The sequence below is a fragment of the Pseudorasbora parva genome, chromosome 2 (assembly GCF_024679245.1).
Source record: "Pseudorasbora parva isolate DD20220531a chromosome 2, ASM2467924v1, whole genome shotgun sequence".
Lineage (NCBI taxonomy): Eukaryota > Metazoa > Chordata > Actinopteri > Cypriniformes > Gobionidae > Pseudorasbora > Pseudorasbora parva.
In genome coordinates, this window is record NC_090173.1 from 24,652,454 (window position 1) to 24,677,271 (window position 24,818).

General features: G+C 37.4%; 1 protein-coding gene across 3 annotated transcripts in view; it reads left to right on the forward strand.

Moving 5' to 3' along the window:
- spop (speckle type BTB/POZ protein) overlaps positions 1 to 24,818 on the forward strand; it is a 109,396-nt gene that overhangs the window by 34,650 nt on the left and 49,928 nt on the right. For 2 of the 3 annotated variants that reach the window (XM_067412880.1, XM_067412896.1), the window contains exons 2-3: positions 8,601 to 8,731; positions 9,283 to 9,382. The gene's annotated coding sequence lies outside the window, so the exon portion shown is untranslated. The remainder of the gene's footprint in view (positions 1 to 8,600; positions 8,732 to 9,282; positions 9,383 to 24,818) is intronic. The other variant, XM_067412888.1, reaches the window with a different exon arrangement.

The window sequence follows — 24,818 nt, forward strand, 5'->3', positions numbered from 1 at the left end:
ATTCTTTAACTACTGAAGCACCTTTTGCCAATTGTTATTTAATTCAATTGTTGGGTCTGACCGTCTGTCTAATATTGATTGAGCTGCATATGATGTGTAAACCTGAACTGGCTTTTAACATCGATCTACTTTCAGTTTTCATGTGCCTTCATGTTTGGAAGGTTGTGAAATGTTTTTTTTTTTTTTTTTTTTTTAAAGGAAGTTTGCTTTCAGAAGATCTGTTTGTGCAGTTTATTTGTGAGAAGTACATCAGGCAACTATTCTTTGTCTGTGATTTGTTTATTGTCGTCTTTCAAAATGTATTGAGGTGCTTACCTTGAGTTAGACATCATAAATGTTTTTTATGTTGCCCCAAAATGCTGATTGGCATGTTGGCAGCTCACTATATTTTGAGACACAGCCCTTGGGTTACTTCCATCTATCCATCGTCAGATGAAGGGTTTTGTTTCTGTTTTCATCTCTTTGTGGTAAAGGTGTGAAAGTCAATATTGTGATTCTTTTGCAGTGCTGAAGAGATGCTCTAAGGCTAAATACCAATTTTAATTATTATTGTGCATGTCAAGAAATTGACTTTCTAAACTCATTAGACAGCATAATAACTTTCTTCTTCAATTAGAGAGCAGAGGTGAGAATTCTGTGAAGTGCATTACAGCTGCACAGGTTTGAAATGCCTTCTCTGCTCCTTCTAACCATTGAATGCATACACTTTGTTATGGGAAGGACAACCGACATATATAGTTTTTATAGGTTCATATTTGTTCATAGTTTATAGTTCACCATTTATACCATTTAAAATTCGGACTTGCATCCTTGGTAGTTCGCACTTGCCAAGTTCGACTCAGGAGAACATACTCCTGAGGACTGGAGGATGCAAGTCCGTTTATTCTGCAAATGCAACGGCAGGGTTCTTGATAGTGTCATTCGCTCTGAGAGCTTGCTCTGGCTTCTCCAGTTATTTGTGTATACTTTAGACCAAGGTTATTATAGTTTTGCTTTTTGAAATTAGTTTTTATTTTAGTATCGTTTTCAATTTTGCTACAAATTTCAGTTTAGTTTTAGTTAGTTTTACAAATGGTTTTGCTAGTTTTAGTTTAGTTTTTATTTTGCAAATACATTTCTATTTAGTTTTTATTTATTTAGTTTCAGTTTTAGTTTTAGTAATTATAGTTTAGCAGAGTTACCATAATGAAGTGTAGAGACCAAATCAAGGTTTTTAATTTCAGCAAAGTTTAATGTTTGCACAGATTAGAGTTTAATCTTACTAAACATCCTTAAGTGAAATAACTTGATAAACAAGCATTATTGTTTAAACCCAGGAAGGTCTTACAAAACATGCATAAAGTTGGGTCTTCACCTTTGAGCAAAAAAGCTTGAGTCAAACTATGACCTATACAAACAACGATCTGGAGATTAAAAATGAAATCAATTATATTTTGATTTTAAAAAATTATATTTGATATTTTTGACATAGGCTAATACTCAGAGGATCTATCTTAAAGAACAAAATAAATGCAACGTAAAATATAAAAGTAAAAATTATAAATTCCAGACAAACTCATTCATAACAAAGATGAAATATTGTTAAACAATTAAAAGCTTATTTTCATTTCTTCAGTAGTACAATGTAGGCTAGCTAAAGTCATCTGAATACAGCCAACACACACTGTTGTGCTGTGTGTGTGTGTGTGTGTGTGTGTGTGTGTGTGTGTTTGTTTGTTGTGCTATAATTGTAAAGGGGACCAATGTCCTCATTTATCTAGTAAAATATTATGTTAACTTTATTATTATTTATAAGCCTTTTTAACTAGTGAGGACCAGTTAAATGTCCTCACTACACTGATAAAAACAACTTGTAAGATTTACTTGATAAAATCTTTGTAACAATTTGCACTCAGTTTTTCTAAGTAAAATTTACTGCTGCGATATCAAGTACAACTTACTTGCCAATATCAAGTAAAATGTACTTAACTATAAATGTAACATTTGCAAAGACATTAAGTAAATGTTACTTAATTATATTTAACTTAGCATGTTGTATTTATTAAAAGTAATCAAGTAAATTTTATTTTAAAAGGAGCATAACTATTGTGAAAATTTTATAAATCTGTATTATTTACTCTTATGAAGTAATTAAGTAGATTTTATAATGTTTGTCCATTTGACATTTTGAATTACTTAGTTTAATTAATTTATATTACTCACTATTATTAGGTAAATGTTGCTATTTTAAACCAAATAAATGTAATAATGTTCTCTGCATCAAATACATTTAGCACAAATCACACAAATACAATACAGTTGAACAGTTTATTATGTCAAAATTTAACCATTACATCAGTAATGTTCACATCAACTGATTAAGTAGTTAAGGTACATTCATTATAATTTACAATAACTGTAGAATTAACCATGTATGGTTCAACTAAACATCAGCAGCCAACAGTGGCATAACTAACATTAAAGGGTTAGTTCAGCCAAATATGAAATGTATCACATTTGAGTCCAAAAATAACAAAAACTACGACTTTATTCAGCATTGTCTTCTCTTCCGTGTTTGTGTTCAATCCTCAAATAAAGATTCAAACGGTGAAGAGAAGCCAATGCTGAATAAAGTCGTAGTTTTTGTTATTTTTGGACCCAAATGTATTTTGGATGCTTCAAGAGACTCTAATTAACCCACTGATGTCTCATATGGACTACTGTGATGATGTTTTTATTCCCTTTCTGGACATGGACAGTATAGTGTGCATACACTTGCATACGCTCTCGGACTAAATATAAAATATCTTAATGTTAAGATGAACGGAGGTCTTACGGGTGTGGAGCGACATTAGGGAGAGGAGTTAATGACAGACATTTCATTTTTGACTGAACTGAACTAACTTAACCCTTTAATGACGAGCACATGCATAGTCCAGCTGAAACAGAATGGTCACTTTTCCTTAATGCTCATTCATCGACTGGATCCTCTCAATCAGCTCCATGGACGACCATCTTAAGGATATGTTCAGCAGCAACACTGCGACTGTCCTCCTGCATACAGTTTGTAAGAAAGAAAGAACACAATTCCATTTAAGAAATAGAGTTACATTTATAACATTTTATTTAAATTAGAATCTAAAATAGAAAGGTCAGAACTTACCGAGAATAAGTCAGCCATGTAAAAGCAACATCCCAAACCGACCGTCTCAGTCTCTGTCACTGAACCGGGATCTTTTTGAGCAACAACAAAAACGGGCGGGCACATTCAAACACACTTTGCTTTTCAGATTAAAATTTACTTAGTATTTTTAGGTGAATGTGCTGTGACTATAAAACATTAAATACTATTTGTAAATATATGGTAAAATTTACTCTTTCTTCTCAGTTAATTTATTACATTAATAAATTGTGTAAATTTTACATAAGATATATAGTTCCAACTTAATCTTGATTTTACAATGTATAAATTACATGAATTAATGTAATAGATTTTACAATACCACAAAGTCATTTTTTTCAGTGTAGTTAAAAAAGGCTTATAAATCGGCCAAAACATGTTTTTATTTAAATCTATTGTTTTGCATGTTCTTGGGATGGGTAGGTATAGGGATTGGGTTAGGGGACGGAAAGTATCATTACCCTGATATAAAATCAATGGAAGTCCATGCAATGTCCTCACTTATATAGTGAAACAAACGTGTGTGTGTGTCCTGGTATTCCCTACTTTGTGGGGAAATGTCTCCACACAGATAATAATATTATAAGTAGTAAATGATTATGATAACACCTTTGAGCCTGTCAATATTATGCAAACATGAAATCTCAAACGCACAGTAGGCTAGTACTTGCTATTAGTTGCTGACTTTTGCGCCTGCGTCTCTCGTCGCGTAAGAAACGGCATTCTAAAACAGTGAGCTTAAGTTAAAAGAAGTTCAACGTGCATCTCATTACGTTGTGTTATTTCCCATTTCACTGCCACGGACGCATTGATTCTTTGTGAACTGCCGTTTAGGACTAGTGATGTGTTGACTGTCTGCACGCGTCCGTCACAGGGCAGCGGTTAATCTCCTGCTCAGATCACTTCACGCGCAGTAAGCGCAATATACAGACACTCCCTCAACCGCCACAGTCAGATTTTCCACCGCATTAAATAGGGCTTATTAATAACGAAAACGAATATTTATTTTTGCTAATTATTATTTTATTTCAGTTCGTTTTTTAGAAAAAGTAGTTAGTTTCGTTTAGTTTTAGTTTTTTATTTATTCAGATTTTTTAATTTTTTTTCAGTTTACGAAAATGTTTTTTGACCAATAGTTTTAGTCTTAGTTTCAGTTTTCGTTTACGAAAATAACCTTGCTTTAGACAACAATAAAAACTATTTTTACAGGGAACAAATTAGAGATTCATGAGACCGAATAGAGACCCAGCAAATTATATCTCATATTTTAACTACTACAGAGACATCAGAGCCAGCAGCAAAGCTGAGCACCGGTGATCGACTGGATCTCAATACTCTGAAAACGTCAGATCAAATTTTCAAATAGGTGATGTCTTTATAAGTAAATCACAGATTTTAGTTTTAAACAACTACATTCTAATCTAAAAAAAAATCTCGACTACATTTCTGTCCTCCGGATGAGGCGTTAAACCGAAGTCCTGACTGTGGTCATTAAAAATCCCAGAATGTCCTTTGGAAAAAGAGTAGGGGTGTAACCCCGGCATCTTGGCCAAATTTTTCCATTGGCCTCCATCCATCATGGCCTCCTAATAATCCCGATATACCATTTGGCTTCATTTGGTCCTCTCTCCAAGAATCAGCTGGTGTATGGTGGCGTTCTGGCTGGCGCAATATGGCCGCCGTCGCATCATCCAATTGGATGCTGCACATAGGTGGTCGTTGAGGAGATTCCCCCACTTCCATGTAAAGTCCTTTGAGGACCCAGAAAAGCGCTATATAAATGTAACAAAGTATTATTATTTTGTGAGGCAATACACAAAAACGGTAGTATTTTAAAATTATGCAGGTTTTCTCCTATTCTTATTGGTTAGGTCAAGATGCATTCTCCAGTGATACCTGTCTCGAGTAGGGCTGCAACAAACGATTATTTTGATAATCGATTAATCTAACGGTTATCAGAACGATTAATCAACAAATCATCGATTATTGCCATCTTCGTTGACGACTGATCAGTAAGTGTTGAACGATTATTCAATTAGTTAAAACATTGAGTTATACACAAGGCTCAACATTAACGCTTGTCCTTGGACAAGTTGATTTTTTAAAGGGAAAGTGAAAGAGAATTTTTCTTACCCGACAGACAAGAGCCTGATTAAAACAAAAAATAACTAGCGAATCGCCAAAATGCAAGAATGATTGTGCATTAGTTTAGTGTAAGGCAATCGATAGTGGATAATAATGTATAATGAACTGACGATAACAAGGTCGATCTGTTGATGCTCCTGCAGCCTCTCGAGGAGAAATTTCAGCCGTTTCCTGAATACCATCATGACTGAAAATGACACTGATTTCATATGACAGTTCCATAAACAATTAATTAACATTCACTGACATTAACATTCACTTAAAGTCACTTACATTTTTAGATGTAATATTGAGTACTTTTGTTCTATTTCAGCAGCGAAAATCGTTCACAACAGAACCTTAACGTGTCTCACATACAATAATTTCTTGGCCAATTTATCGTCCAGCAAAATGTATCATCGTGACAGACCTAGTCACCTCTTGATGCATCCTCGATAAAAGGGGCAGATCAAGAGCACATCTGGGGAACTGAACTGTACTTTGCTAGATGTTTCTTCCCCCGTACAAGCACACTGGTAGGGTCGAGGAAGGGGAGCATGGAGGTATTGAGTTGCTGGGCCGCCTTTCTCTCTCATGTGCCGCGCCGGGGTGAGGAGAAGCCACTGCCCCTCACACCCCGGACCAGAGAGAGGGGAGTACATGCAGCCGCCAGACCTCGCCACCTTACCTGCACCCATCCTGACTGAACACTGCCAGTGCCACTCCTTTACTATTCATGTCACGACAAGGATACCAGACCCCAGTTTATTTGGACATGGTTTTATTTTTGTTAAAGGTGTCATGAACTGGTTTTAAAAAAATTTTTATACGGTTGTCTGAGGTCAACGAATGATGTTTGTGTGGTTTTTACATTCAAAAACATCATAACTAATAAGTAATAGGCTATTTTCTACACTGGTTTTGAGGCTCTCTCCTAAACGCTGGGTTTTGATGTGCGTGTCACACCGGAGACTTTGAAGTAAATGCCCACGGCTTTTTGATTGGAAAATATTTGCAAATTTAATGAGCTTCAGCTCCGCTGTCAGTTCAGTTCACATGAGAGAGGAGAGATCGAGGGAGAAGCGGCAACCAGAATGATTTTCTCGATCACAGGGCTCATAAACGTCTTTATCAAACAAACAATGATTTATGTATTTTTCATCCACCCGCGATTGATTGGATTATTTTTATATTACACATAGCCCGCAAGATCGGACCATATAAGCGTGAACCGTGTGCACACACGTTTGGTGCGTGCGCTGCCCTTCAGATGTTAACTCGAGAGAGAATAGCAGAACAAGAACGGAATATAATGAGATTGATCAGCCTGCTGGGCTTTGCGAGCCCTGGCCCATACGTGTCTGAGTCCAGCGTGCTAAAGGTATGTTTCTGTTAGACACGTCCATATAAGCAAAACGATCTATAACAATGCAATACTATTACATAAAAAAACACGTTTTACTCGCATAAGCATGCAGCACCAGTGCTGTCGGATCCAAATCCAGCATCGACCGGAGATTTGTTTACAAATGATCCCGCAGTGAAATGGGAGTGAATAAATCTGCCCCACGCAAGCTGGAACTTCATTAAAAATAAAGTTCAACCACTCATTCCTAATATTAGGATCAGAAGGAAGCTTATGCAGCGACTGTGTTCTTCCACAACCAGGAATAGCGCAATATCTTACTTAATCTAGCTTAATCTACCTCGGCATGTTTATTGTTGTTGACCAGCAAGCACCAGCCCTCCATGAGTCGGTGGGCGGGGCTACTGGATTAGACGCACTGTAGATTCTGTAGAGGCAGTTTTCGTCGCACAGAGGCAAGTATGAAGCACAGGACCGTTTGCTGAGCGTGGTGTCTATAAAAGCTTTTCTTTGACTAACACGGAAGTTTTCAGCTCTGAAACTTAGAGGATATTCTTATATTACCATGAACTTTTATATATTAAAAGCTCAAGGGAAAGTTGATTCCTCAATTCATCACCACTTTAAATAAAAGCTTCTCCAAGGCTTGATACCACAACCTAGGTACCTCTGAAAACAGTAAAAAAACAAATGAAGAAAACCTTTAAACATGACCAATTTAAACATTTTATGTTGCTTTGAAGAAAAAAATGATAACATGGTCATAAACGTGGCTAGAAACATTTCAGGGCAAACACGGACTGCATACATCTTGTGAAATGTCTGGTAATCGTTGGTTGCATTTTGAAAGGTCATTGACAATTGGGGTTGGTGAAATTGTTTAAACTTGAGTGTCCCACTAAAATGCTTGACCAGAGTTGCTGTAGTTGATGCTTTGCTTCAATGTGTTGGAGTTCAATGACATGAGCCACCTAAAAGGGGCTTAATTCACTCATTAGCGAGTGCTTTAGTGTCCCAGTAATCTCTCACTTTACACCCACACTTCCTGTACTAGACCGGACAATCACGACACACACTACTAGTTGATGGGATAGTGAATCCACCTCTCAGTATCGCCGTGAGCGGGTTTTTTAGATCATAATGGCGTTAAGCTGAGGAGATTTGGCCTTCCCTGGGAGTGTGGAGCAGATAGAGCCAAGCTTGTGTTTGAAGTCATGTCTAGGGGATGATGGGATTGATTTCTGAACTGGTCTGAGTCCTTCAGGGCTTCAGACTGATCAACTCTCCTTGAGCAGTCACTTCTCCTTAAATACCTGACTGTCCAGCATTTTCTTTTCTTTTTACATTGCTGTGGGTTGATTTCAAGGTGGAGAAAAACATCTAAACTGTTTGTACTAAAAATCATGAAGGTTATTATATATTGTATGTTGATAGTGTTATATAATAATAATTGTACAGTTTTTAACTTGTGAACTGCAGCTGTTTTTGCAGAATTAATGGGTTCATTAACTTCATTGTTGTATTGTTTTATAATGTTTCCTGGCGTGTACTTATATTGTATGATTTTTAATCAAAAATGGTCATACTTTATAAAAAGGCATATCCTACCCTGATTTTAGCCCTCTGATTTGAACGCATTGTATTTTAAGGGGCGTGTCTGCTGTGAGACTTCAGTGTAAATGCCCACTGCTGTGATTGGCTAGCGTCTTTACTTTTGAAATTCGATTGATACAGTGTTTAATTAGCTGGATGGTAACCATGCGATTATAATTGTGATTTTCATATAATTCATTGTAACAGCATATAATAGCATTTATATATATATATTTTTTTTCTTTAAGAAATGTTAAACTTGGTTGGTTTCAGTTTTCTTATAGTTCCCTTAAGCCGTACTCTCGTTCTGTGACATTTGTCTGATTTCACAGCATTCTCTTCTGCCTCTTTTCTCAGATCTCTTTCTGGACACATCATTGAACAGTAAATCAAATGCACGCAGCAGAATCCACGAAGACTGAGAACTTCTGACGTACGGAGAGAAACAGCTGCCACGTAATGCCACATCTCTGCCTCATCACCAATATGTAAGTAACACCTGCGTGGTGGGTAAAAGGCATAGTAGACCAACTGAACTTGATGAATTTGAAAAAGATGATAGATTTTTTGTGTGGCTGCTTTACATTTTATTTTTGTATAAGGTATATCCAATTAGTTTTGTGTGAAGATTCAGCTCAGGGTCACATACTATAAGCTAGATGGCGCATGAGGGAAGTGATTTAGATGGGGTAAATAAGAGTGGTTTAAGGAAGAACAAGAAGACCAATAAAAGCTCTTTAAAGGGGAGAGAAAGGAGTCTGGGAGAATTGCACTGATGTGAAGTGGAGGCAAAAAGAAAAGGAGACGAGCAGAAGCGAAAAGGTGAAGGCTTGGTGCTGAAAGATGCAGATTTGAGTATCTTGATGACAATGGGGTAATGAAAGTGGCATTTTTACAGCTAATAATGGACCGTAGAGTGCTAAAAGACAGCTGCGTGAAAAAAAGGGAAGAATCTTGAATGTTACTGTACTGAATGAAAGGAATAACACACGAGGAGCTGTGAAGGAAATAATGCGTTTTAAATCTGTTTTTTTGTCAGACCATGTACCCACATCCAAGAGGTGAAGGACTCTCATTGAGCTCACAAACAGACTCATCTGCTAACTTAAAACACACCGACATTCATCTCTCTCTCTCAGGTGCGTGTGGTACGAATGACCCTGTGGTGATCACAGGCTTGAGTGCATTACTACTGACAGGATAATTAGCCACTCATGACCTCGTGTCTGTTTTTATCCCCGTCTCTGTTCTCTACATCTTTTTCAGCATTACCCTATAGCTCTTTTATCTCATAAGAGAGGTACACTGCCTCTCACTGTCTTTCTCTCCCTCTCTGTGATCAGGTTTTTTTGTACATGTGTGAGTTGGTCGTATCAAGATAATCCAGATTATATGAACCTTCTCTTTGCTAATCTGAATTTTAGCAAACACGCATACACACGTAAGAATGTTCGTCTGACCCACATTGTTTTAAGTGTCGATTGATTCAAATCAAAGATATATAAACTTAATCTAATATCTGTTAATGTTCATATGTAGTTTTTTCAGATGGAGTTTTACTCTTATTGAAGTGTTTTAGAAATAAAACCAATTGAGAAAGTTTTATTATTCTTTTTAGATGACAAATCTGAGTCTGAAACTGAGATAGTGAAAGCATGTTGATTACTGGCATTGAGGCGAATGCATGCAGAAAATGAAAGTGGATGTTAGAGCGGTTTTATTTGATATGGCTTATGCTGGGTGTTTTTTTTTTAGCACTAAAGTGGGTTTAATTTAGTTGCACATTACTGTTGTCTGCCTTCTCTCTAGTGTTTAGTGTTAAACTGTTTTTTTTTGTACCTTTTGAAAACTTAAAAAAAGTTAAAAAGGTTGGGGTTGATAAGATGTTTTAATATTTTTTATATAGTCTCTTATGTTCACCAAGACTTTGTTTATGTGATCATAAATACAGTAGAAATTAGCCTGACGTGGTCATACTCAATTCTAGTCAGAACATGAGTCTGAAACTGCTCCATTGGGCTGTGATTATGGGGCGTTTCAAACGAACCAGGAAAGATCTCTATTGGACAGACCTACAACCAATCAGAGATCAACATAGTTCAACTGCATTGTGTTGCCAAGTCCGATTTTTTTTTTCCCCCGCGGGTTGTTTTCTATGTCTGCAGGTTGAAGCGACTATTATGTGATATATAGACCCATGAGTGCGAATTTTAGCAGGCAACCTTCCCAAAATAACACACATATTACCCCCCAAATGCCAATTTTCCCCCGGAGAACCCCCCCGAGAAGCTATTGTTTAGGGCTAGTAGTTGGCAGGTTTTATTGTAAAAACTTGGCAACCCTGTCTGCACGCGCGCTGAAATCAGGCTGGAATACACGATCTTTGCCGGTGTTGTAAAAAAATAAAATAATTTAATGATACACAGAGTACTTACCCAACATGATCATCATTTCTGAGAGAAATTATGAAGGTGAATGCAGATACACCATGCTCTCCGTTTAAGATTTGAACAAATATAATCCAAGCCCCTTTGATGACGTGATGATTACATTACTGTTGATCATCTGTCCGTCATCATCTAAAGCCCGCCCTGATGATTTCATTGGTTCGAACAGTTTCTGTTCGGGGATAATTACTCCTCTATGGACCGAACTGCCCAACCTAAAAATGTTGTGGGCTGGATGTGAATGGATACTTTGACAATTTTCAATCTGGTTTCCGTCCACATCACAGTACAGAGACAGCGCTCATAAAGATTATAAATGATATTCGCTTAAACACTGATACAGGCAAAACATCAATTCTGGTTCTACTCGACCTCAGTGCTGCATTCGACACTGTTGACCACACCATACTTCTAGACAGGCTGGAAAACTGGGTCGGGCTTTCTGGGATGGTCCTCAAATGGTTCAGGTCATACTTAGAAGGGAGAGGTTATTATGTGAGTATAGGAGACCATAAGTCTGAGTGGACATCCATGACATGCAGAGTCCCACAAGGGTCAATTCTTGCACCACTCCTGTTTAACCTGTATATGTTGCCACTGAGCCAAATAATGAAAAATAACAATATTGCTTACCACAGCTATGCTGATGACACCCAGCTCTACTTAGCACTGTCACCTAATGACTACAGCCCCATTGACTCCCTGTGCAAATGCATTGATGAAGTTAACAACTGGATGTGCCAAAACTATCTTCAGTTAAACAAAGACAAAACCGAAATCACTACATTTGGAAACAAAGATGAAATTCTCAAGGTGAACGCATATATTGAGGCTAAAGGCCTTATAACAAAAAATCAAGTCAGGAATCTTGGAGTGATTTTGGAGTCAGACCTGAGTTTCAGTAGTCATGTCAAAGCAATAACTAAATCAGCATACTATCATCTGAAAAATATTGCAAGGATTAGATGTTTTGTCTCCAGGCAAGACTTAGAGAAACTGGTTCATGTTTTCATCACCAGTAGGGTGGACTATTGTAATGGCCTTCTCACTGGCCTTCCCAAAAAGACCATTAGACAGCTGCAGCTCATACAGAACTCTGCTGCCAGGATTGTGAGCAAAACCAGAAAATATGACCATATCACACCAGTCCTCAGGTCTTTACACTGGCTTCCAGTTACATTTAGGATCGACTTTAAAGTACTATTACTTGTTTATAAATCACTCAATGAGCTAGGACCTCAATACATCGCAGATATGCTGATTAAATACAAACCCAACAGATCACTCAGATCAGCAGGATCAAGTCAGTTAGAAATACCAAGAGTTCACTCAAAGCAAGGAGAGTCTGCTTTTAGCTATTATGCCAGCCGTAGTTGGAACCAGCTTCCTGAACAGATCAGATGTGCTCCAACAGTAGCCACATTCAAATCCAGACTCAAAACACATCTGTTTAGCTGTGCGTTTACTGAATGAGCACTGTATGTCCGACTGATGGCACCCTATCTTATCTCTTTATTCTTTTTATAATTGTTTTAGTTTACCTTTGTTCTTATATTTGGTTATTGTTTATTTTCTTATTCTTATTCTTTTGAGTTAAATATGACGAGTGAAAACTGGGTTTGATGGAAATAGTAAGTTTGACAATAAGGTTTGAGTATGTGTAAATCTGTGGAGGGTATGATGAGTGAGAATGGGTTTAACAAGAAGGTTTCTGAGTAAAAATCAAGGAAGAATGATCAAAATGGATGTTATGAACGTGTTTGAGAAAGAAATGAATGAGAAGTGTTCTAATTAAGATGGTACATGTATGTAGGCTGTAAACTGAAGAATGTTTATTTTTATATCAGACCATTATTGTGGATCTGACCTTTTTTTTAAATTATTATTATTTTTTTTAAATTTATTTATTATTTTTTTATTTTATTATTCTTATTATTCTTATTATAGTCTTTACAACTGTTTTAACTATGCTTGTTTTGAATTTTTTATTCGTCCATATGGCACTCTTTTTTTTCTCATGCATTTGTTACCACTGTTTTAATTAATTTCTATGTAAAGCACTTTGAATTGCCATTGGGTATGAAATGTGCTATACAAATAAACTTGCCTTGCCTTGCCTAAGTAGAAATAGCAACATTGTGAAATTTAGCGAGCTTTCAGCATCATTTTTTCAGTCACAAGATCCTTCAGAAATTATTATTATTTTAATATTTGGTGCTCAAAAAACTCAAGAAAATTTCTAATCAATGTGTAAAAAAACAAACTTGTAATGCTTTTTTTTTTTGAAACCATAATGCAGTATTCCTTAAGGGTGATTTAAAAAGTTTAAAATATATATTTTTTAAATAGTAAAGACATTTATAATGTAAAAAAACAAATCTGTCACTTTTGATTTGAAATGAATGTGTCCTTGCTGAAAAGTATTAAATAAAAAAAAAACATATTGATGCCAAACTTGTTTGCGGTAGTCTAAACAATCTCTTTTATGATTACCTGATCTGCATATTAGGGATGCAGCATTACAGTTAGTCCAGGGTTCAATACATACCTACATAGTTTTTTTTAACCACGGTTTTCGGTTCGGTTCGTTTTTTTCCTATTCTATTCAGACTTTTTTATTGCAATACTCTTTCTTTATTTTACTTAAAAGAATTGAAAAACATGACTTCAATTTAAAACTTAAAAAAGAAAAAAAACATATACACATTCCTAGTGTATTGTATAATATAAAATAAATATATATAAAGATACTGGCAGCTCAAAGATGTTACAGCAGCATTTAAGTATGAAATTGAATGAACAAATGTAAACATAAAACACTACATAGACTTCACTATAAAACAACTGTGAGGGGGTAGCCTAGAAATCTAGACGCACCCTAGCGGCAGCAAATTTAATTAGCCCGCAAGTGTGGTCTAGCAACTCTCAATTCCTATCTGAGCTGTATTCCTCAGAATCTGGACGGCCCAATAACATCGTGTATAGAGTCTGCGGACGGGGCCATAATGACGACGGCCGAGTTGCATTTGCGTGCTTCTAGTAACACAGAAACTGGCGAACGGCGGCGGTCTTTCGAATCAGCTCTGCCCGCGCATCCGGAAGACTTGGAGTTAAGCTTTCCTCTGAGAAAAGAACAAAGAGCGGCACTGAAGTCATTCTTAAAAAGGGAAGATGTGTTCGGAGTGTAGCCGACCGAAAACGGCAAATGTTTAATCAGTCAGCGAGCTCTGTTTCACCGTCGTTGCTCCGGTTGGTGTAGCGCTATCCTATCGCGTGCAGAGGGAGTTTGAAAGACAACCGTTTATCCCGCCCCTCGGATTGAGCCCTGTCTATGGAGAGTTTCCAGACCAAACATCTTGATGTGGGTCTGGCTTGTCAGGCTAGTGAGGGGGTGCATTTTTTTATAACTCATTCGTTTACGTTATATAAGGCCTTAGAGTTCTGCATAATTAAGTGTGTGGTTACTTTGAGTGACAGGTGGATAGCCATTTATCCGCAGTCTGTAGTTATTGCGTCACCTAAGCTCTGCCCACATCCCGCCTTTTGGCCCATTTTCTGTTATCCGGGAGTGACACGCTATGACGCGCTGACAAGATGGCAACGCCCAGCTCCCCCCTACTTTAAGTTTCAGAACGGCTTATCGGAATCCTATGGGTGACGTCACGGACACTACGTCCATATTTTTTTACGGTCTATGGTGACACTGCAGAGATGAAACCCATTCAGCTGATACACTTCGTTTTTTAACGGACATGGCAGTATGGGGATTTGTTTTCGGGATTCGTGATTCAGACGTTGCCCCGGGCGTCCAGAGGAATCCCTGAGTGTGTAAAGTCATTTTGTTTGCATTGAAGGAAAGCCTCCATTGAGAATCTGTTTGCACATTACGGCACTCAACCAAATTTAAACAGTGACGTCCTCCCCGTTATTTAAGAGGTGTAAACACACGCAGCGTAAAATCCCCCGTTTCAGCTGCCTGATACAAAGGCTGTTGAGAGGAGAAAGTCTCACGCTTCATCTCTTACAGTGCCTCACATCCTGCTTTTTTAAATAAATTACCATTTGCCAGCTTATTTAATTCTTTGAATTTTATTCTCTTTCACGTTCTGGTGTGTGTACATGGGCACTAGATGTAGAATATTCAGTGGCATGTGTGTCTGCATCAGGTAATTGGGTGGCGTAGTGTTACTGGGGCTCAGTTGAAAGCTGGATGCAGATTCCACAATGCTACAATCCTACACACTCTGTCACGCAAACTCATATATTTACTCCGCAGGGGTGAAACGATTCACATACAAAAGAAGCAGCATATGGCTTGCCACCCACAGTTCGGCACGTATTTGAACCATGGTTCATCTTGTGTTTAATGATGTTTCAGAAAATATAAATATGTTTGTATGAGGTGCTCTTCAATTTTTAAAGGTAGTTATGGTAATCTGTGCTTATCGAGGAAAAGAAATTACAAAACCACTCAAAACTGACTTGACATAAGATGTAAATGCATACGAGTGTACTTTATTAAACATGTCTGTGCCCATATGCTCGCCCTGTCTCACTCAGACTCCCATATTAGCACGGTCTGTGACATATGCTTGTTCACAGTAACAAGATGCTTACCAAATGTATTATTTATTATTGCAGACTATTTTTGATTTTCATCACTTAACCCGGGCACAACTTTAAAGATGGTAAACAAGTCTTGAGCCAGGGACACGTCAAGCCAACGGTCAGCTATTGGCAATGTGCGGCCGTTTTTGAGGATTGGCTTTTTTTTCTGCGTGTTCCGTACCCTTGCTGTCGTTTTTATTTTTATTTTGCCAGATTCAACATAGTTGCTGAGATGGAGAACTCTAATCCCCACCCTAATTTTTGATAATCAGTTTTTCTTAGATTTTCGGTAGAAAAGATTTGCCAGTACTTTAAAAGCACAATATGTATTTAGAGTAGAGGTTGCACCGACTAGTCGACTTTAATGCTCTGCAATGACGCTTTAAGCTTGACGTTGACTAGTCGCTGGCCTATAGAGGGCGCAACAGGATAAGCCATTTCTTGACATGCAGGCTCTGTTTTCAAAAATTAAAAACGACAAATAAATGTATACTCCTAGAGCTCCACACAAGACATGTTTGATTATACCATCTGGATGCTCAAAATTGATCGGGAGAATGCTCGCTTAGTGTACACGTAAGTTAATCATCGCGCTAAACTAATGCATGCTGCATTGCAACGCTGCACACGCATAACCAATCGCACATCATGCGGAGATCGCGCGCTCCTCACACAAAACCATTCAGTAGCTCAGAAATGTTTTGTCAACACTATTGTCATTTATCAATAAAATAACTTAGAAACTGAAAAGTTCTTGCATATATTTCTTGATAACTAAAACTCACAGCTACACTATTAGTTGAGAGACGCTGGCAGGTAGAATTAATTCACACACATTTACTCACTAATGCATTCATATACATGATATCTTTATTGTGCTACTTTATCTGTATCTTATTCAGAACGAGCAGAAATCTGTGGGAAATATAACGACTATAATACAAAAGAACTGATACAAAAGCTGTTATGTAGGACCAATAACCTTATGAGCAGTGCTGTGTCATATGCCATAGCTGTCCTGTGCACAAGAAGACCCGTGTTTCGCGTCTCAGCTCAAGGTTCAGGTTTATTTGTTCATTAATGACGTCATCAGCGACTAGTCAACGTTGACTCGACTTTCGTCACATAAATGTCGACTTTAAAAAAATCAGAAGTTGGACAACCCCTAATTTAGAGGTTGCTTTCATCCAAAACAAAGGCGTAGCTTGATCACACCTTGATTTCACGGAATCGGGAATTGTTGTCTTCACCTCTACAGCCGGTGGAAAAAAATCAGGTGCTATGAGAGACAAGTGCGACACGCCTCGAGAGCAGAAGAGCTTTTATTATGCCGCAGACGACCGCTTTCGCTTCTGCTTCTGCTTATGTGGGCTCATTCACATGTGGAAAATGTGAGAATTGAAAGTTATGTTATTATGCTAATCTGCACATTCACATGGTGGCTACTATGAGACACTTGATTCACACTGCAGTAAGCTAGATCAAAATTAGACATGGTAAAACATAGTACTCGCGGTAAATCAAGAAAACAATATTTAAACAATAAAACTATGATAAGATTCCTGTCAATGAATGTATGCAAACAGTTACTCACCTGTCTAATAAAACAATATATTAAAGCATCTTCAGCATTTCCATGGTTTCTACAGAATAAAACCTGTACTTTTTGTTCTGGTGACTATTCCTCCTAATAATTCCATTCAACTATTCTTTAATTAATTATGAGAAATAAATAATTTAAAAAATATATCTTTCCAGCTCATAAGAGTATTTTTTTTTGACCCACTCAAATAAAACGGTTTATAAGATTTATTTGCACTAGTCGTTTTGTATTTTTCTCAATCGATCGATCGATTCTTTCTTTATTTATTTAAATTAAAAATAGTTTTTTAAAGTGTAATGTGTATGCTGCAGCAAATGGGTTAATGTTTGCTAAAGCTGCACTGTAATTTTTCCATCCGCTAGAGGGCACCTATTGAAAACAAAGGCGTAGTTTGATGACGTCAAGTTTGAGCTCAGAATCTTTAGGACATGTGGTCTTCACCTCACAGCCGGCGGAAAAGAATCGGGATAGGACTCGGACAGAAATCATGTTCATGGATGTGGTTATTAATGTTACTGTAATATGAAGCAGAGCAGGACCGAGTGTTGTGGAGCTGAGCAAGGCAGCTGGTGCAACTGTTGCCGAACACACGGCTCGCGTACAGCTGGACTTTTATTATGACGAGACGCAATCAACAGTGCCATTTCCGCTTTTCCAGTCATGAGTATGAGGTAGTGCAGCTCTGTTTATCATATTAGATACATTTAAGTGTGTTTACAATTATGTTACTGTGTCCGTTCGCTCGGCAACTGCTGTGACACCTGTTGCCAAATAAAACCGAGGGTTACGCAGATTGACAGGCGACTCCCTCAGACATCCTGGCTCCTTGGTTAAAATAACAATTTTCTCACAATTTACAAATAGCTGTAAACATTTGGGATATTGTAAGAACTCTGCTGAACAAAAAACACTGGCCTAGTGGTTTTTGGCTATTTTACTGAAAAAAAAAAAACTACTTTACTATACTTACGTACTATACACCTTTAACATGGTAGATTTCTGCAGTCAGATGGGTATTTCCCAGTCCTAGAGATAGAAATCAATTGTTGTATTGGTCTCAAATTAGTGCCCCCCCCCCCCCCCCCCCAATAATGACTTATAGATCATGTCTTGTGATATTCACTGAACACAGAACTATGGTATAAATGAAACCGAGGAAGTTAAAACATACACTCCTATTATTCACGCCCTTCTTGTGCTGGATCCCCACTCACAGGGCCATTGGCTAAAACCATCAGTATTAGCACTGACATATGTCCTGTGGGGAGAGAGAGAGGAAACCAAAGGAGGATGAGGGCAGTTTACCCTCTCATATCACCATGGTAGCCTATTGGCTTTACCAGCTGCATTTCTGCTGTTGCTTAGACAGCATATCAAGTTAACAGAAGACTTGATCTTAATTGGCTCTGCTGAATGCACTTTTGTGTGTTTGTGTGTGTGAGCGAGTGTGCACACCCGTTTAGGGGCCAGTTCAGTGATGTTAACTTTTAAAGGGTGGGTGTTGTGTAACTGGGAGTTTTGATTGGCTTGGTTATGGTGGTTGCTGGTCTTTTTGGGATTAGTTTATTTCTGACTTTGATCTCTGCTGGACTACAGGAAGGAAATATGTTTTGTGTTAACTTTGTGATGAGGTCACTGGAGATTTAGCTCGGCGTTATAATCAAACATGTCTATGTGCTCTTTGTATCTCTTTCACTGGCTCAGGGTTTAGCCATCTTCAATATGACTCTAGAGGTGCTGTGGTTAGTTTTTGGCTGTGGCAATTCATTTACTTTCGAATAATAGTAATGAATGACTTAATTATTCATATCTCATTTATTCGTTATTAACTTGGAAATCACTTATAAATAATGTATGGCTTTGTAACCGCATACTACACAGGGTTGAAAGTTATTAATGAAAATTACAAAATTATATATTTTTTAATTATTCTACATTCCAGTTAAGTGAAAATCAATTACATTTGATTTGATTGAATTGAGTTGAGTGAAAATTAAAGTTAAACTGAAGGTCTTAGCAGTCACTTTTTTTGTGTGTGGCTTATTTGGATTGCATTTATCTAAAGTCAGGCAAACGCATGTCTTTTTGCTTTTACATCTCATTGATGTGGTCTAGTTCTCAAATTAGGGGGCTGATTTATATAAATATCCAATTTAAATTCACTAATTTAATCTTAATGGGAAACTTTGGTCTCAGAGCTACAGGAATCCATTTAAATTAGCGGGTTTGTGAAGGTTCAAGGATTTTCAGGGCTCCAGGTTTGTTTAGCTTTTCATCATGTGTAAAAATGTGTCCCCCTTCTCACTTCGTTTTTTGCCAACTGCTAGTTTTGTTTCAGAGTAAGCCTATGAAGGGGAAAAGTTGTTGTTTTTTTCCCCTTTTGGCTCTTGAGTGTTTCCAGAAGAAGAGTAAGACAGAGAGACAAAGGGCTTTCACACATGGCTCAAGCTCGGCTGGCGAGGAGCGTTAGGATGTGTGAATGCGTGCAAGTGTGTATTTGTGGAAGGAAATGAGGAAGGATCAACAGAGATGAGACACAACTGTAAGGACAGCCAAAGAAATTAGCAGCTACTGAGCTACTTTGTGTTTGGCACATTTACGTGAGCGAGGGCTCTTGCTAATTATAATGCTTTTATGCTTCTAAAGAACACCTTTGAAATCTATTGAAGGGGGATAATTGAGCTTGGAAATGTGTTACTTGGCAAAGTCAGGTTGAAGGTTATTACTGAAAATTTAAAAGGACCTGATGATCCATTTGAGAGCACATCCTTTGTTCCTAATGTAAGGATGTTGTTTTAACTCTGCTGAAGTGCTTCAAACACCAATTTTGGCATGAGCAACAAATTAGGAAAGGACCTGAGGGTGAGCCTTGGGGAACTTCTGACAATTTATAGGGATTTTAGTGGGCATTGCTTCCACAAAGTTGATTGGTAAATCCATCAAATGTTTTTTCCCCTTTCTAAATTGCATTTAAAACTCTATTGAATCTGCCTTGTAGTTTCTTGATGTTTTTTTTCTTGTGCTTTCAGGCAGTAGTCCACAGTATATCACCCAAAACTAGTCCACAAAATATTGCCTCTTAGGCTAAAATACTGTGCAGAGAAGTGAAAGGCACTTTTGTCCTGCCATTGTTTTCAGGCATGGTAAGAATTACATTTGGAGCTTTTACAGAGCTTTATGATTCTTGATAAATTGAGAATCACTTTTTAAATGGAGATCACGATTCACGATTTTGAATAGACAACTGAACAAAATAACATTAACAGTAACATAATAGTACCATGTTATAACAACAGTAATTTACTACATGTTCTGACAAAATGGTAATTGCTGCTGTCTATTTAATATGTAATTTATTTCAATAAGCCTAATTTATATCCTAAATCGGTTTCAATGAATGAATCACTGACTCGCTCCTAAAGACTTCACTGGTTTGATTATTCGGATGAATCAGTGCCTTTGAACCGTCTCTTGAATGCATGATTTAATGACAATTGTTGGTATCACTGTTTATATCTGAAATATAAACTCTTATTCCAGTACTAATATGAATGATTGTAAGACGTAAATAATGACAATATGTAGGGCTGGACGATTAATCAAAAAGTAATGAAATCGAAATTCAGAACTTCTAACAGACTGTAATGTTCCCATGTCGGTTATTTCGGTTTTTAATCTTGTTAATACTTCCCCATAATAACATACTATCGTGCATGTAGTCACATGACTCCGCCCCGTCCGGTCAGCAGCATGAATGATGGAAGTAAACTCAGATCTTGTGAATTTAAAATTCAAATGATTTTACACCATTCAATAACATCAATATGGAAAACATGGTACTTTAGTGGTCGCAAGCTATTTTCTCTGACAATGCGCAAGCCTTGAAGCCAGATCACTTTCACTTCCGTCAAAAGTTATAGCATACGTTTTCTACTTTTAAAGTAACTACATACAACGCACAGCTTTACAATTAATGAGACGATATGACTGATTCACACACAATCGCTCTTTCATTAATGCCATCAAATGGTAGTACTCTCACGGTGCTAATTTATCCCACCTTTAATAGTCAAGCATATTTACAGTTCATACCTTGTCAGAAAAAAAATGAAATAATAAGATGGTTCATTAAACGTAATTGAGGTAAAGTGTTCAATTAAGGTTTTGATTTTAGGTCAAGTCGTCCAGCCCTAATACTATGTGGTTGAAAAGACTGAAGCCATTTCATAACTATACATGATAACTGCACTGTCAGTGATTGCACTTGTCAAAGGTTTAATAGACACCGCTGATTCGTTGTCACTAAGGAATACATTTGTGTGGATGTTTGAATGAAGATCTCAATCTTTTAATGATTAATCATGCAGCTCTAATTTGGGTATTGTATCATCGTTTTAACAATGAACAGAGTGTAAAAGGAAAGTGGGAGTCCCACTGAAGATGGTCTGAGAGCAAGAATAGTTTATTCTAAATATACCCTGTGTAGAGTTTGGAGATGCACCGATTACGGCTGTGCATTTGGCAGGTTGCGGCCGAGTGTTTTTGCTAACTGTGTTGTTCTGATGGATGGCAGGCGGTGGGTCCCAGGCAGGGGGCCCCCCTGTGGGTCCAATGCCCTTTCAAGAGTGACACACCAATACTGCTGCAGTGGAGGAAAATATTTCATTGGTTTCCCTGCTAGAGTAGAAGGATGACAACTGAAAGTCATATTTAGATTGATGTAGTGCACTATTTAATTTCTAATGTGGAAAAATATGCATTGTGTGAATAGTGTCTCACATTTCCATTTTTAATTTGTTTCCATTTTTAATGTTTACTGTAATGCAAACGTTTAGGTTTGGTGATTTCTTCATTTAATTTTTTTTATCTTTTTGAAAATAAATATTTTTTAAATAGAAAATTCAACATATAGGAATTTTTTGTAACAATGTAAAGGGCTTTACTGTCAGTTTTGTATTAAATGTGTCGTTGCATAACTTACTGATCCCAAACCTTAGTATTTTTTCCCCAACTATGGCAGTCAATGGTTGCTCTGTGCTTTTTTTTTTTTTTTTTTTTTTTTTGAAAAATTCTTCAAAATATCATCATTGTGTTCAGCAGAACAAAGAAACTCATACCTGTTTGGAACAACTTGGGGGTGAGTAAATAATGGCAGATTTTTTGGGTGAACTATCCCTTTAACATTTTGTATAATTAACCAACCATGTTCGGGCAAACAAGGCTATATGTATGTGTGTTTGTTTACAACCAAAGATTTTTTACTGTGGTGTAAACTTCAGAGATTCAGCCGTCTAATTGATCACACTGCAGCAGTGTGCAATGGCAAACTGTTGAGACACACACACACACACACACACACACACACACACACACACACACACACACACACACACACACACACACACACACACACACACACACACACCAACACCTCGAATTCATTGTGTCTTAACGAGAGAGGCACTGGCTCCCTCTCTCCCCCTCTCTTTTAGAAGAGGAAAAAGAGAAGGAAAATTGAAGGGTTTTTCTTCCACTAGCCACTTTCCTGGATTTCTTTTAGTTACCTGGAAAATTAAGCTGCTATTATTTGCACTATTTTTAGGTGAGCTGGGTAACAATTCGATGTGCATCAAATTTCTAGTTCCATTCATGATAATATGGGACTCCAGGGTCTAGCTGGTTTACTTGAGAAAGGTCTTACAATCTCACCCGCAAATTTTTATGCTTCAGTGTCTTTATTTTCCTGTGTCAACTCATCTATTTTAATTAAGTTGATAATTATCTAACTTCATTTATCATCAGAAGATGGCAGGAAATGAATGTTTGGATGCATGAAATGATGTGTCATGCTGATAAATTTGAGCTGTTCCTCAAGCTCATGCTGTTAACTTATATTGTGCCTTCTTTTTGACCTGCAATACTCAAAAGCTTGTTTAATTTGACCATCAAGTCTGAAGTGCAGTTTGTTCAATATTTTGTGCCATCTCAAAGGGTTAGTTATCCCAATAAAAGTAATGCAATGAAGGGAGCAGTTTAAATCAAGTCTTCTGATGCGTGGTGATCACTTTATGTGATGGACAGATAAAAAATTTAACTATTTATTAACTGCTTTAAGGTTATGTCTAATTAATGTACAGTAGTACTTTTTCTTTTATTTGATGGAAAATTAAGATATTAACATTTCAATGTTTTGTCAAGCTGAACAATGAATTTGCAAGCCGTTTTTATTCACGTCAAATCAAACATTACATGCTTTCCGCAGTGTCTATTTACACCAAGTGAAAATAGCGCGCCTTGTTGGCAAGCGTTATTCACAGTAGTGTCGCCCAAAATGCCACATGTTGGGCCAATCAAGACTGAAAAAAATAAAACGCATGCTTTCAACATCTTCAGTGGCGTTGTCTGTAGAGCGTTAGGTTCGCGGGACATGATTTTACTCACTCTTCCTTTTGCACATATCACATTGGAAAGGCATTTACTTTTAATAAAAATTAAGACAATTTTCTAAAAGTGGAAATAAAGTCCCTAACAAAATGTTTAATATTAATAATCATTTATTGGGTAGTATTAAGGGTATGTGTAGGAAGGGCTTTTATTGTCCCATTAGGGCAGCAGCGATTTAATAATTGTAATAAATATAATCATATTTACACTATTATTACTGCATCCTGTTAATGTACAATACTGAGGTGCAAACAGTAAGTATAAATAGCTTCTAATTACTATTTGCACATTTTAGAGAACTGCTACTTTTACATGGTGTAAATAGAATATACCACTATATTTTAACTATTTACTTTCTTGCTATAAATGGGAAATAAATAAGCGAATACAACGAATACAAAATCAAATAAAATGACTTTTTCCATGTGTAAACTTTATTTTGAATGTCCTTGTTGAATACCCTGTTTGTTCTGGAAATGTCTTAGGGAAGTAAATTGGGTTGCTATTATCGTTTCATGTTGATTTTAAAAGGGTTTAGATGTCATCCTAACATTGACCCCGAATGTATTTTAGCATTGCATGGGGGGTTTGAATAAGGTCAAGTAAAAGTCTGTTACTCTCTTCCAACATATCTCTTTCATTCTGTGTCTGTGGAGAGAGAAAAAAGAGACTGGATAAAATTAAACCAGAAAGAAAAAAGTCTTCGATAAATTTGACCCATCTTCCCGAAGTTTTATCCTCGCTGTAAAACCCTCCCCAAACCTACGCTAAACTCCTCCCTTTTCTATGTTAAGCCACTCCTCCTTGAAAGTGTGTGGCTGACACCGGCTCTGTGGGAGAGGTTTAAACAAGTGAAAGTGCATGTCATGGTTCTCGTTTCCTCACAAGAAGCGCAGGCCTGTGGGGAGAGTCTGCTGGGTGGGGCTGTACTTCATGTTTCTCTTTCAAGTCGCAACTAAAAGAGAATTTCAGTGCAGAAACGCGGTGTGTTTTCTCTCCCTCGCCCGCTCTCCCCTCCCCTCATTAATTCATTAATTATTTTGGCTGGGTAACGGTTGCAGTAATGAATTCCTCGAGGGCTGAATCTCCCTGCCTGGCACCCGTCTCGTCCCACCCGCCTCGAATGTGCCAGCCGATCAGATCTCAGATGCTGTCTGACACCGCTCTAAACTAATTGTGATTTAACCAAGTTTTTTGTGTCTGAGGCTCACACTTGGTTCCATTTTACTTGGTCAGACTCGAGTCTGTTCAGATGTTGAACCCCAGATTCACTATGTTAATATTGTTTTAGTTCCTTTAGATTTAGCAAGTCTTGTTATCAGTGCTGATATAAAGGCTTCACAAGAAACATCTTAAGGCCTCTGAAGGCTATTCATTCAGAGAAAGCAGCGATGAAAAATGCATTTTTGTGTAATCTGTGTCTAGGAGCATGCAAAGATGCTAATTATACATTGTCGATAGGGGAGCTATGCG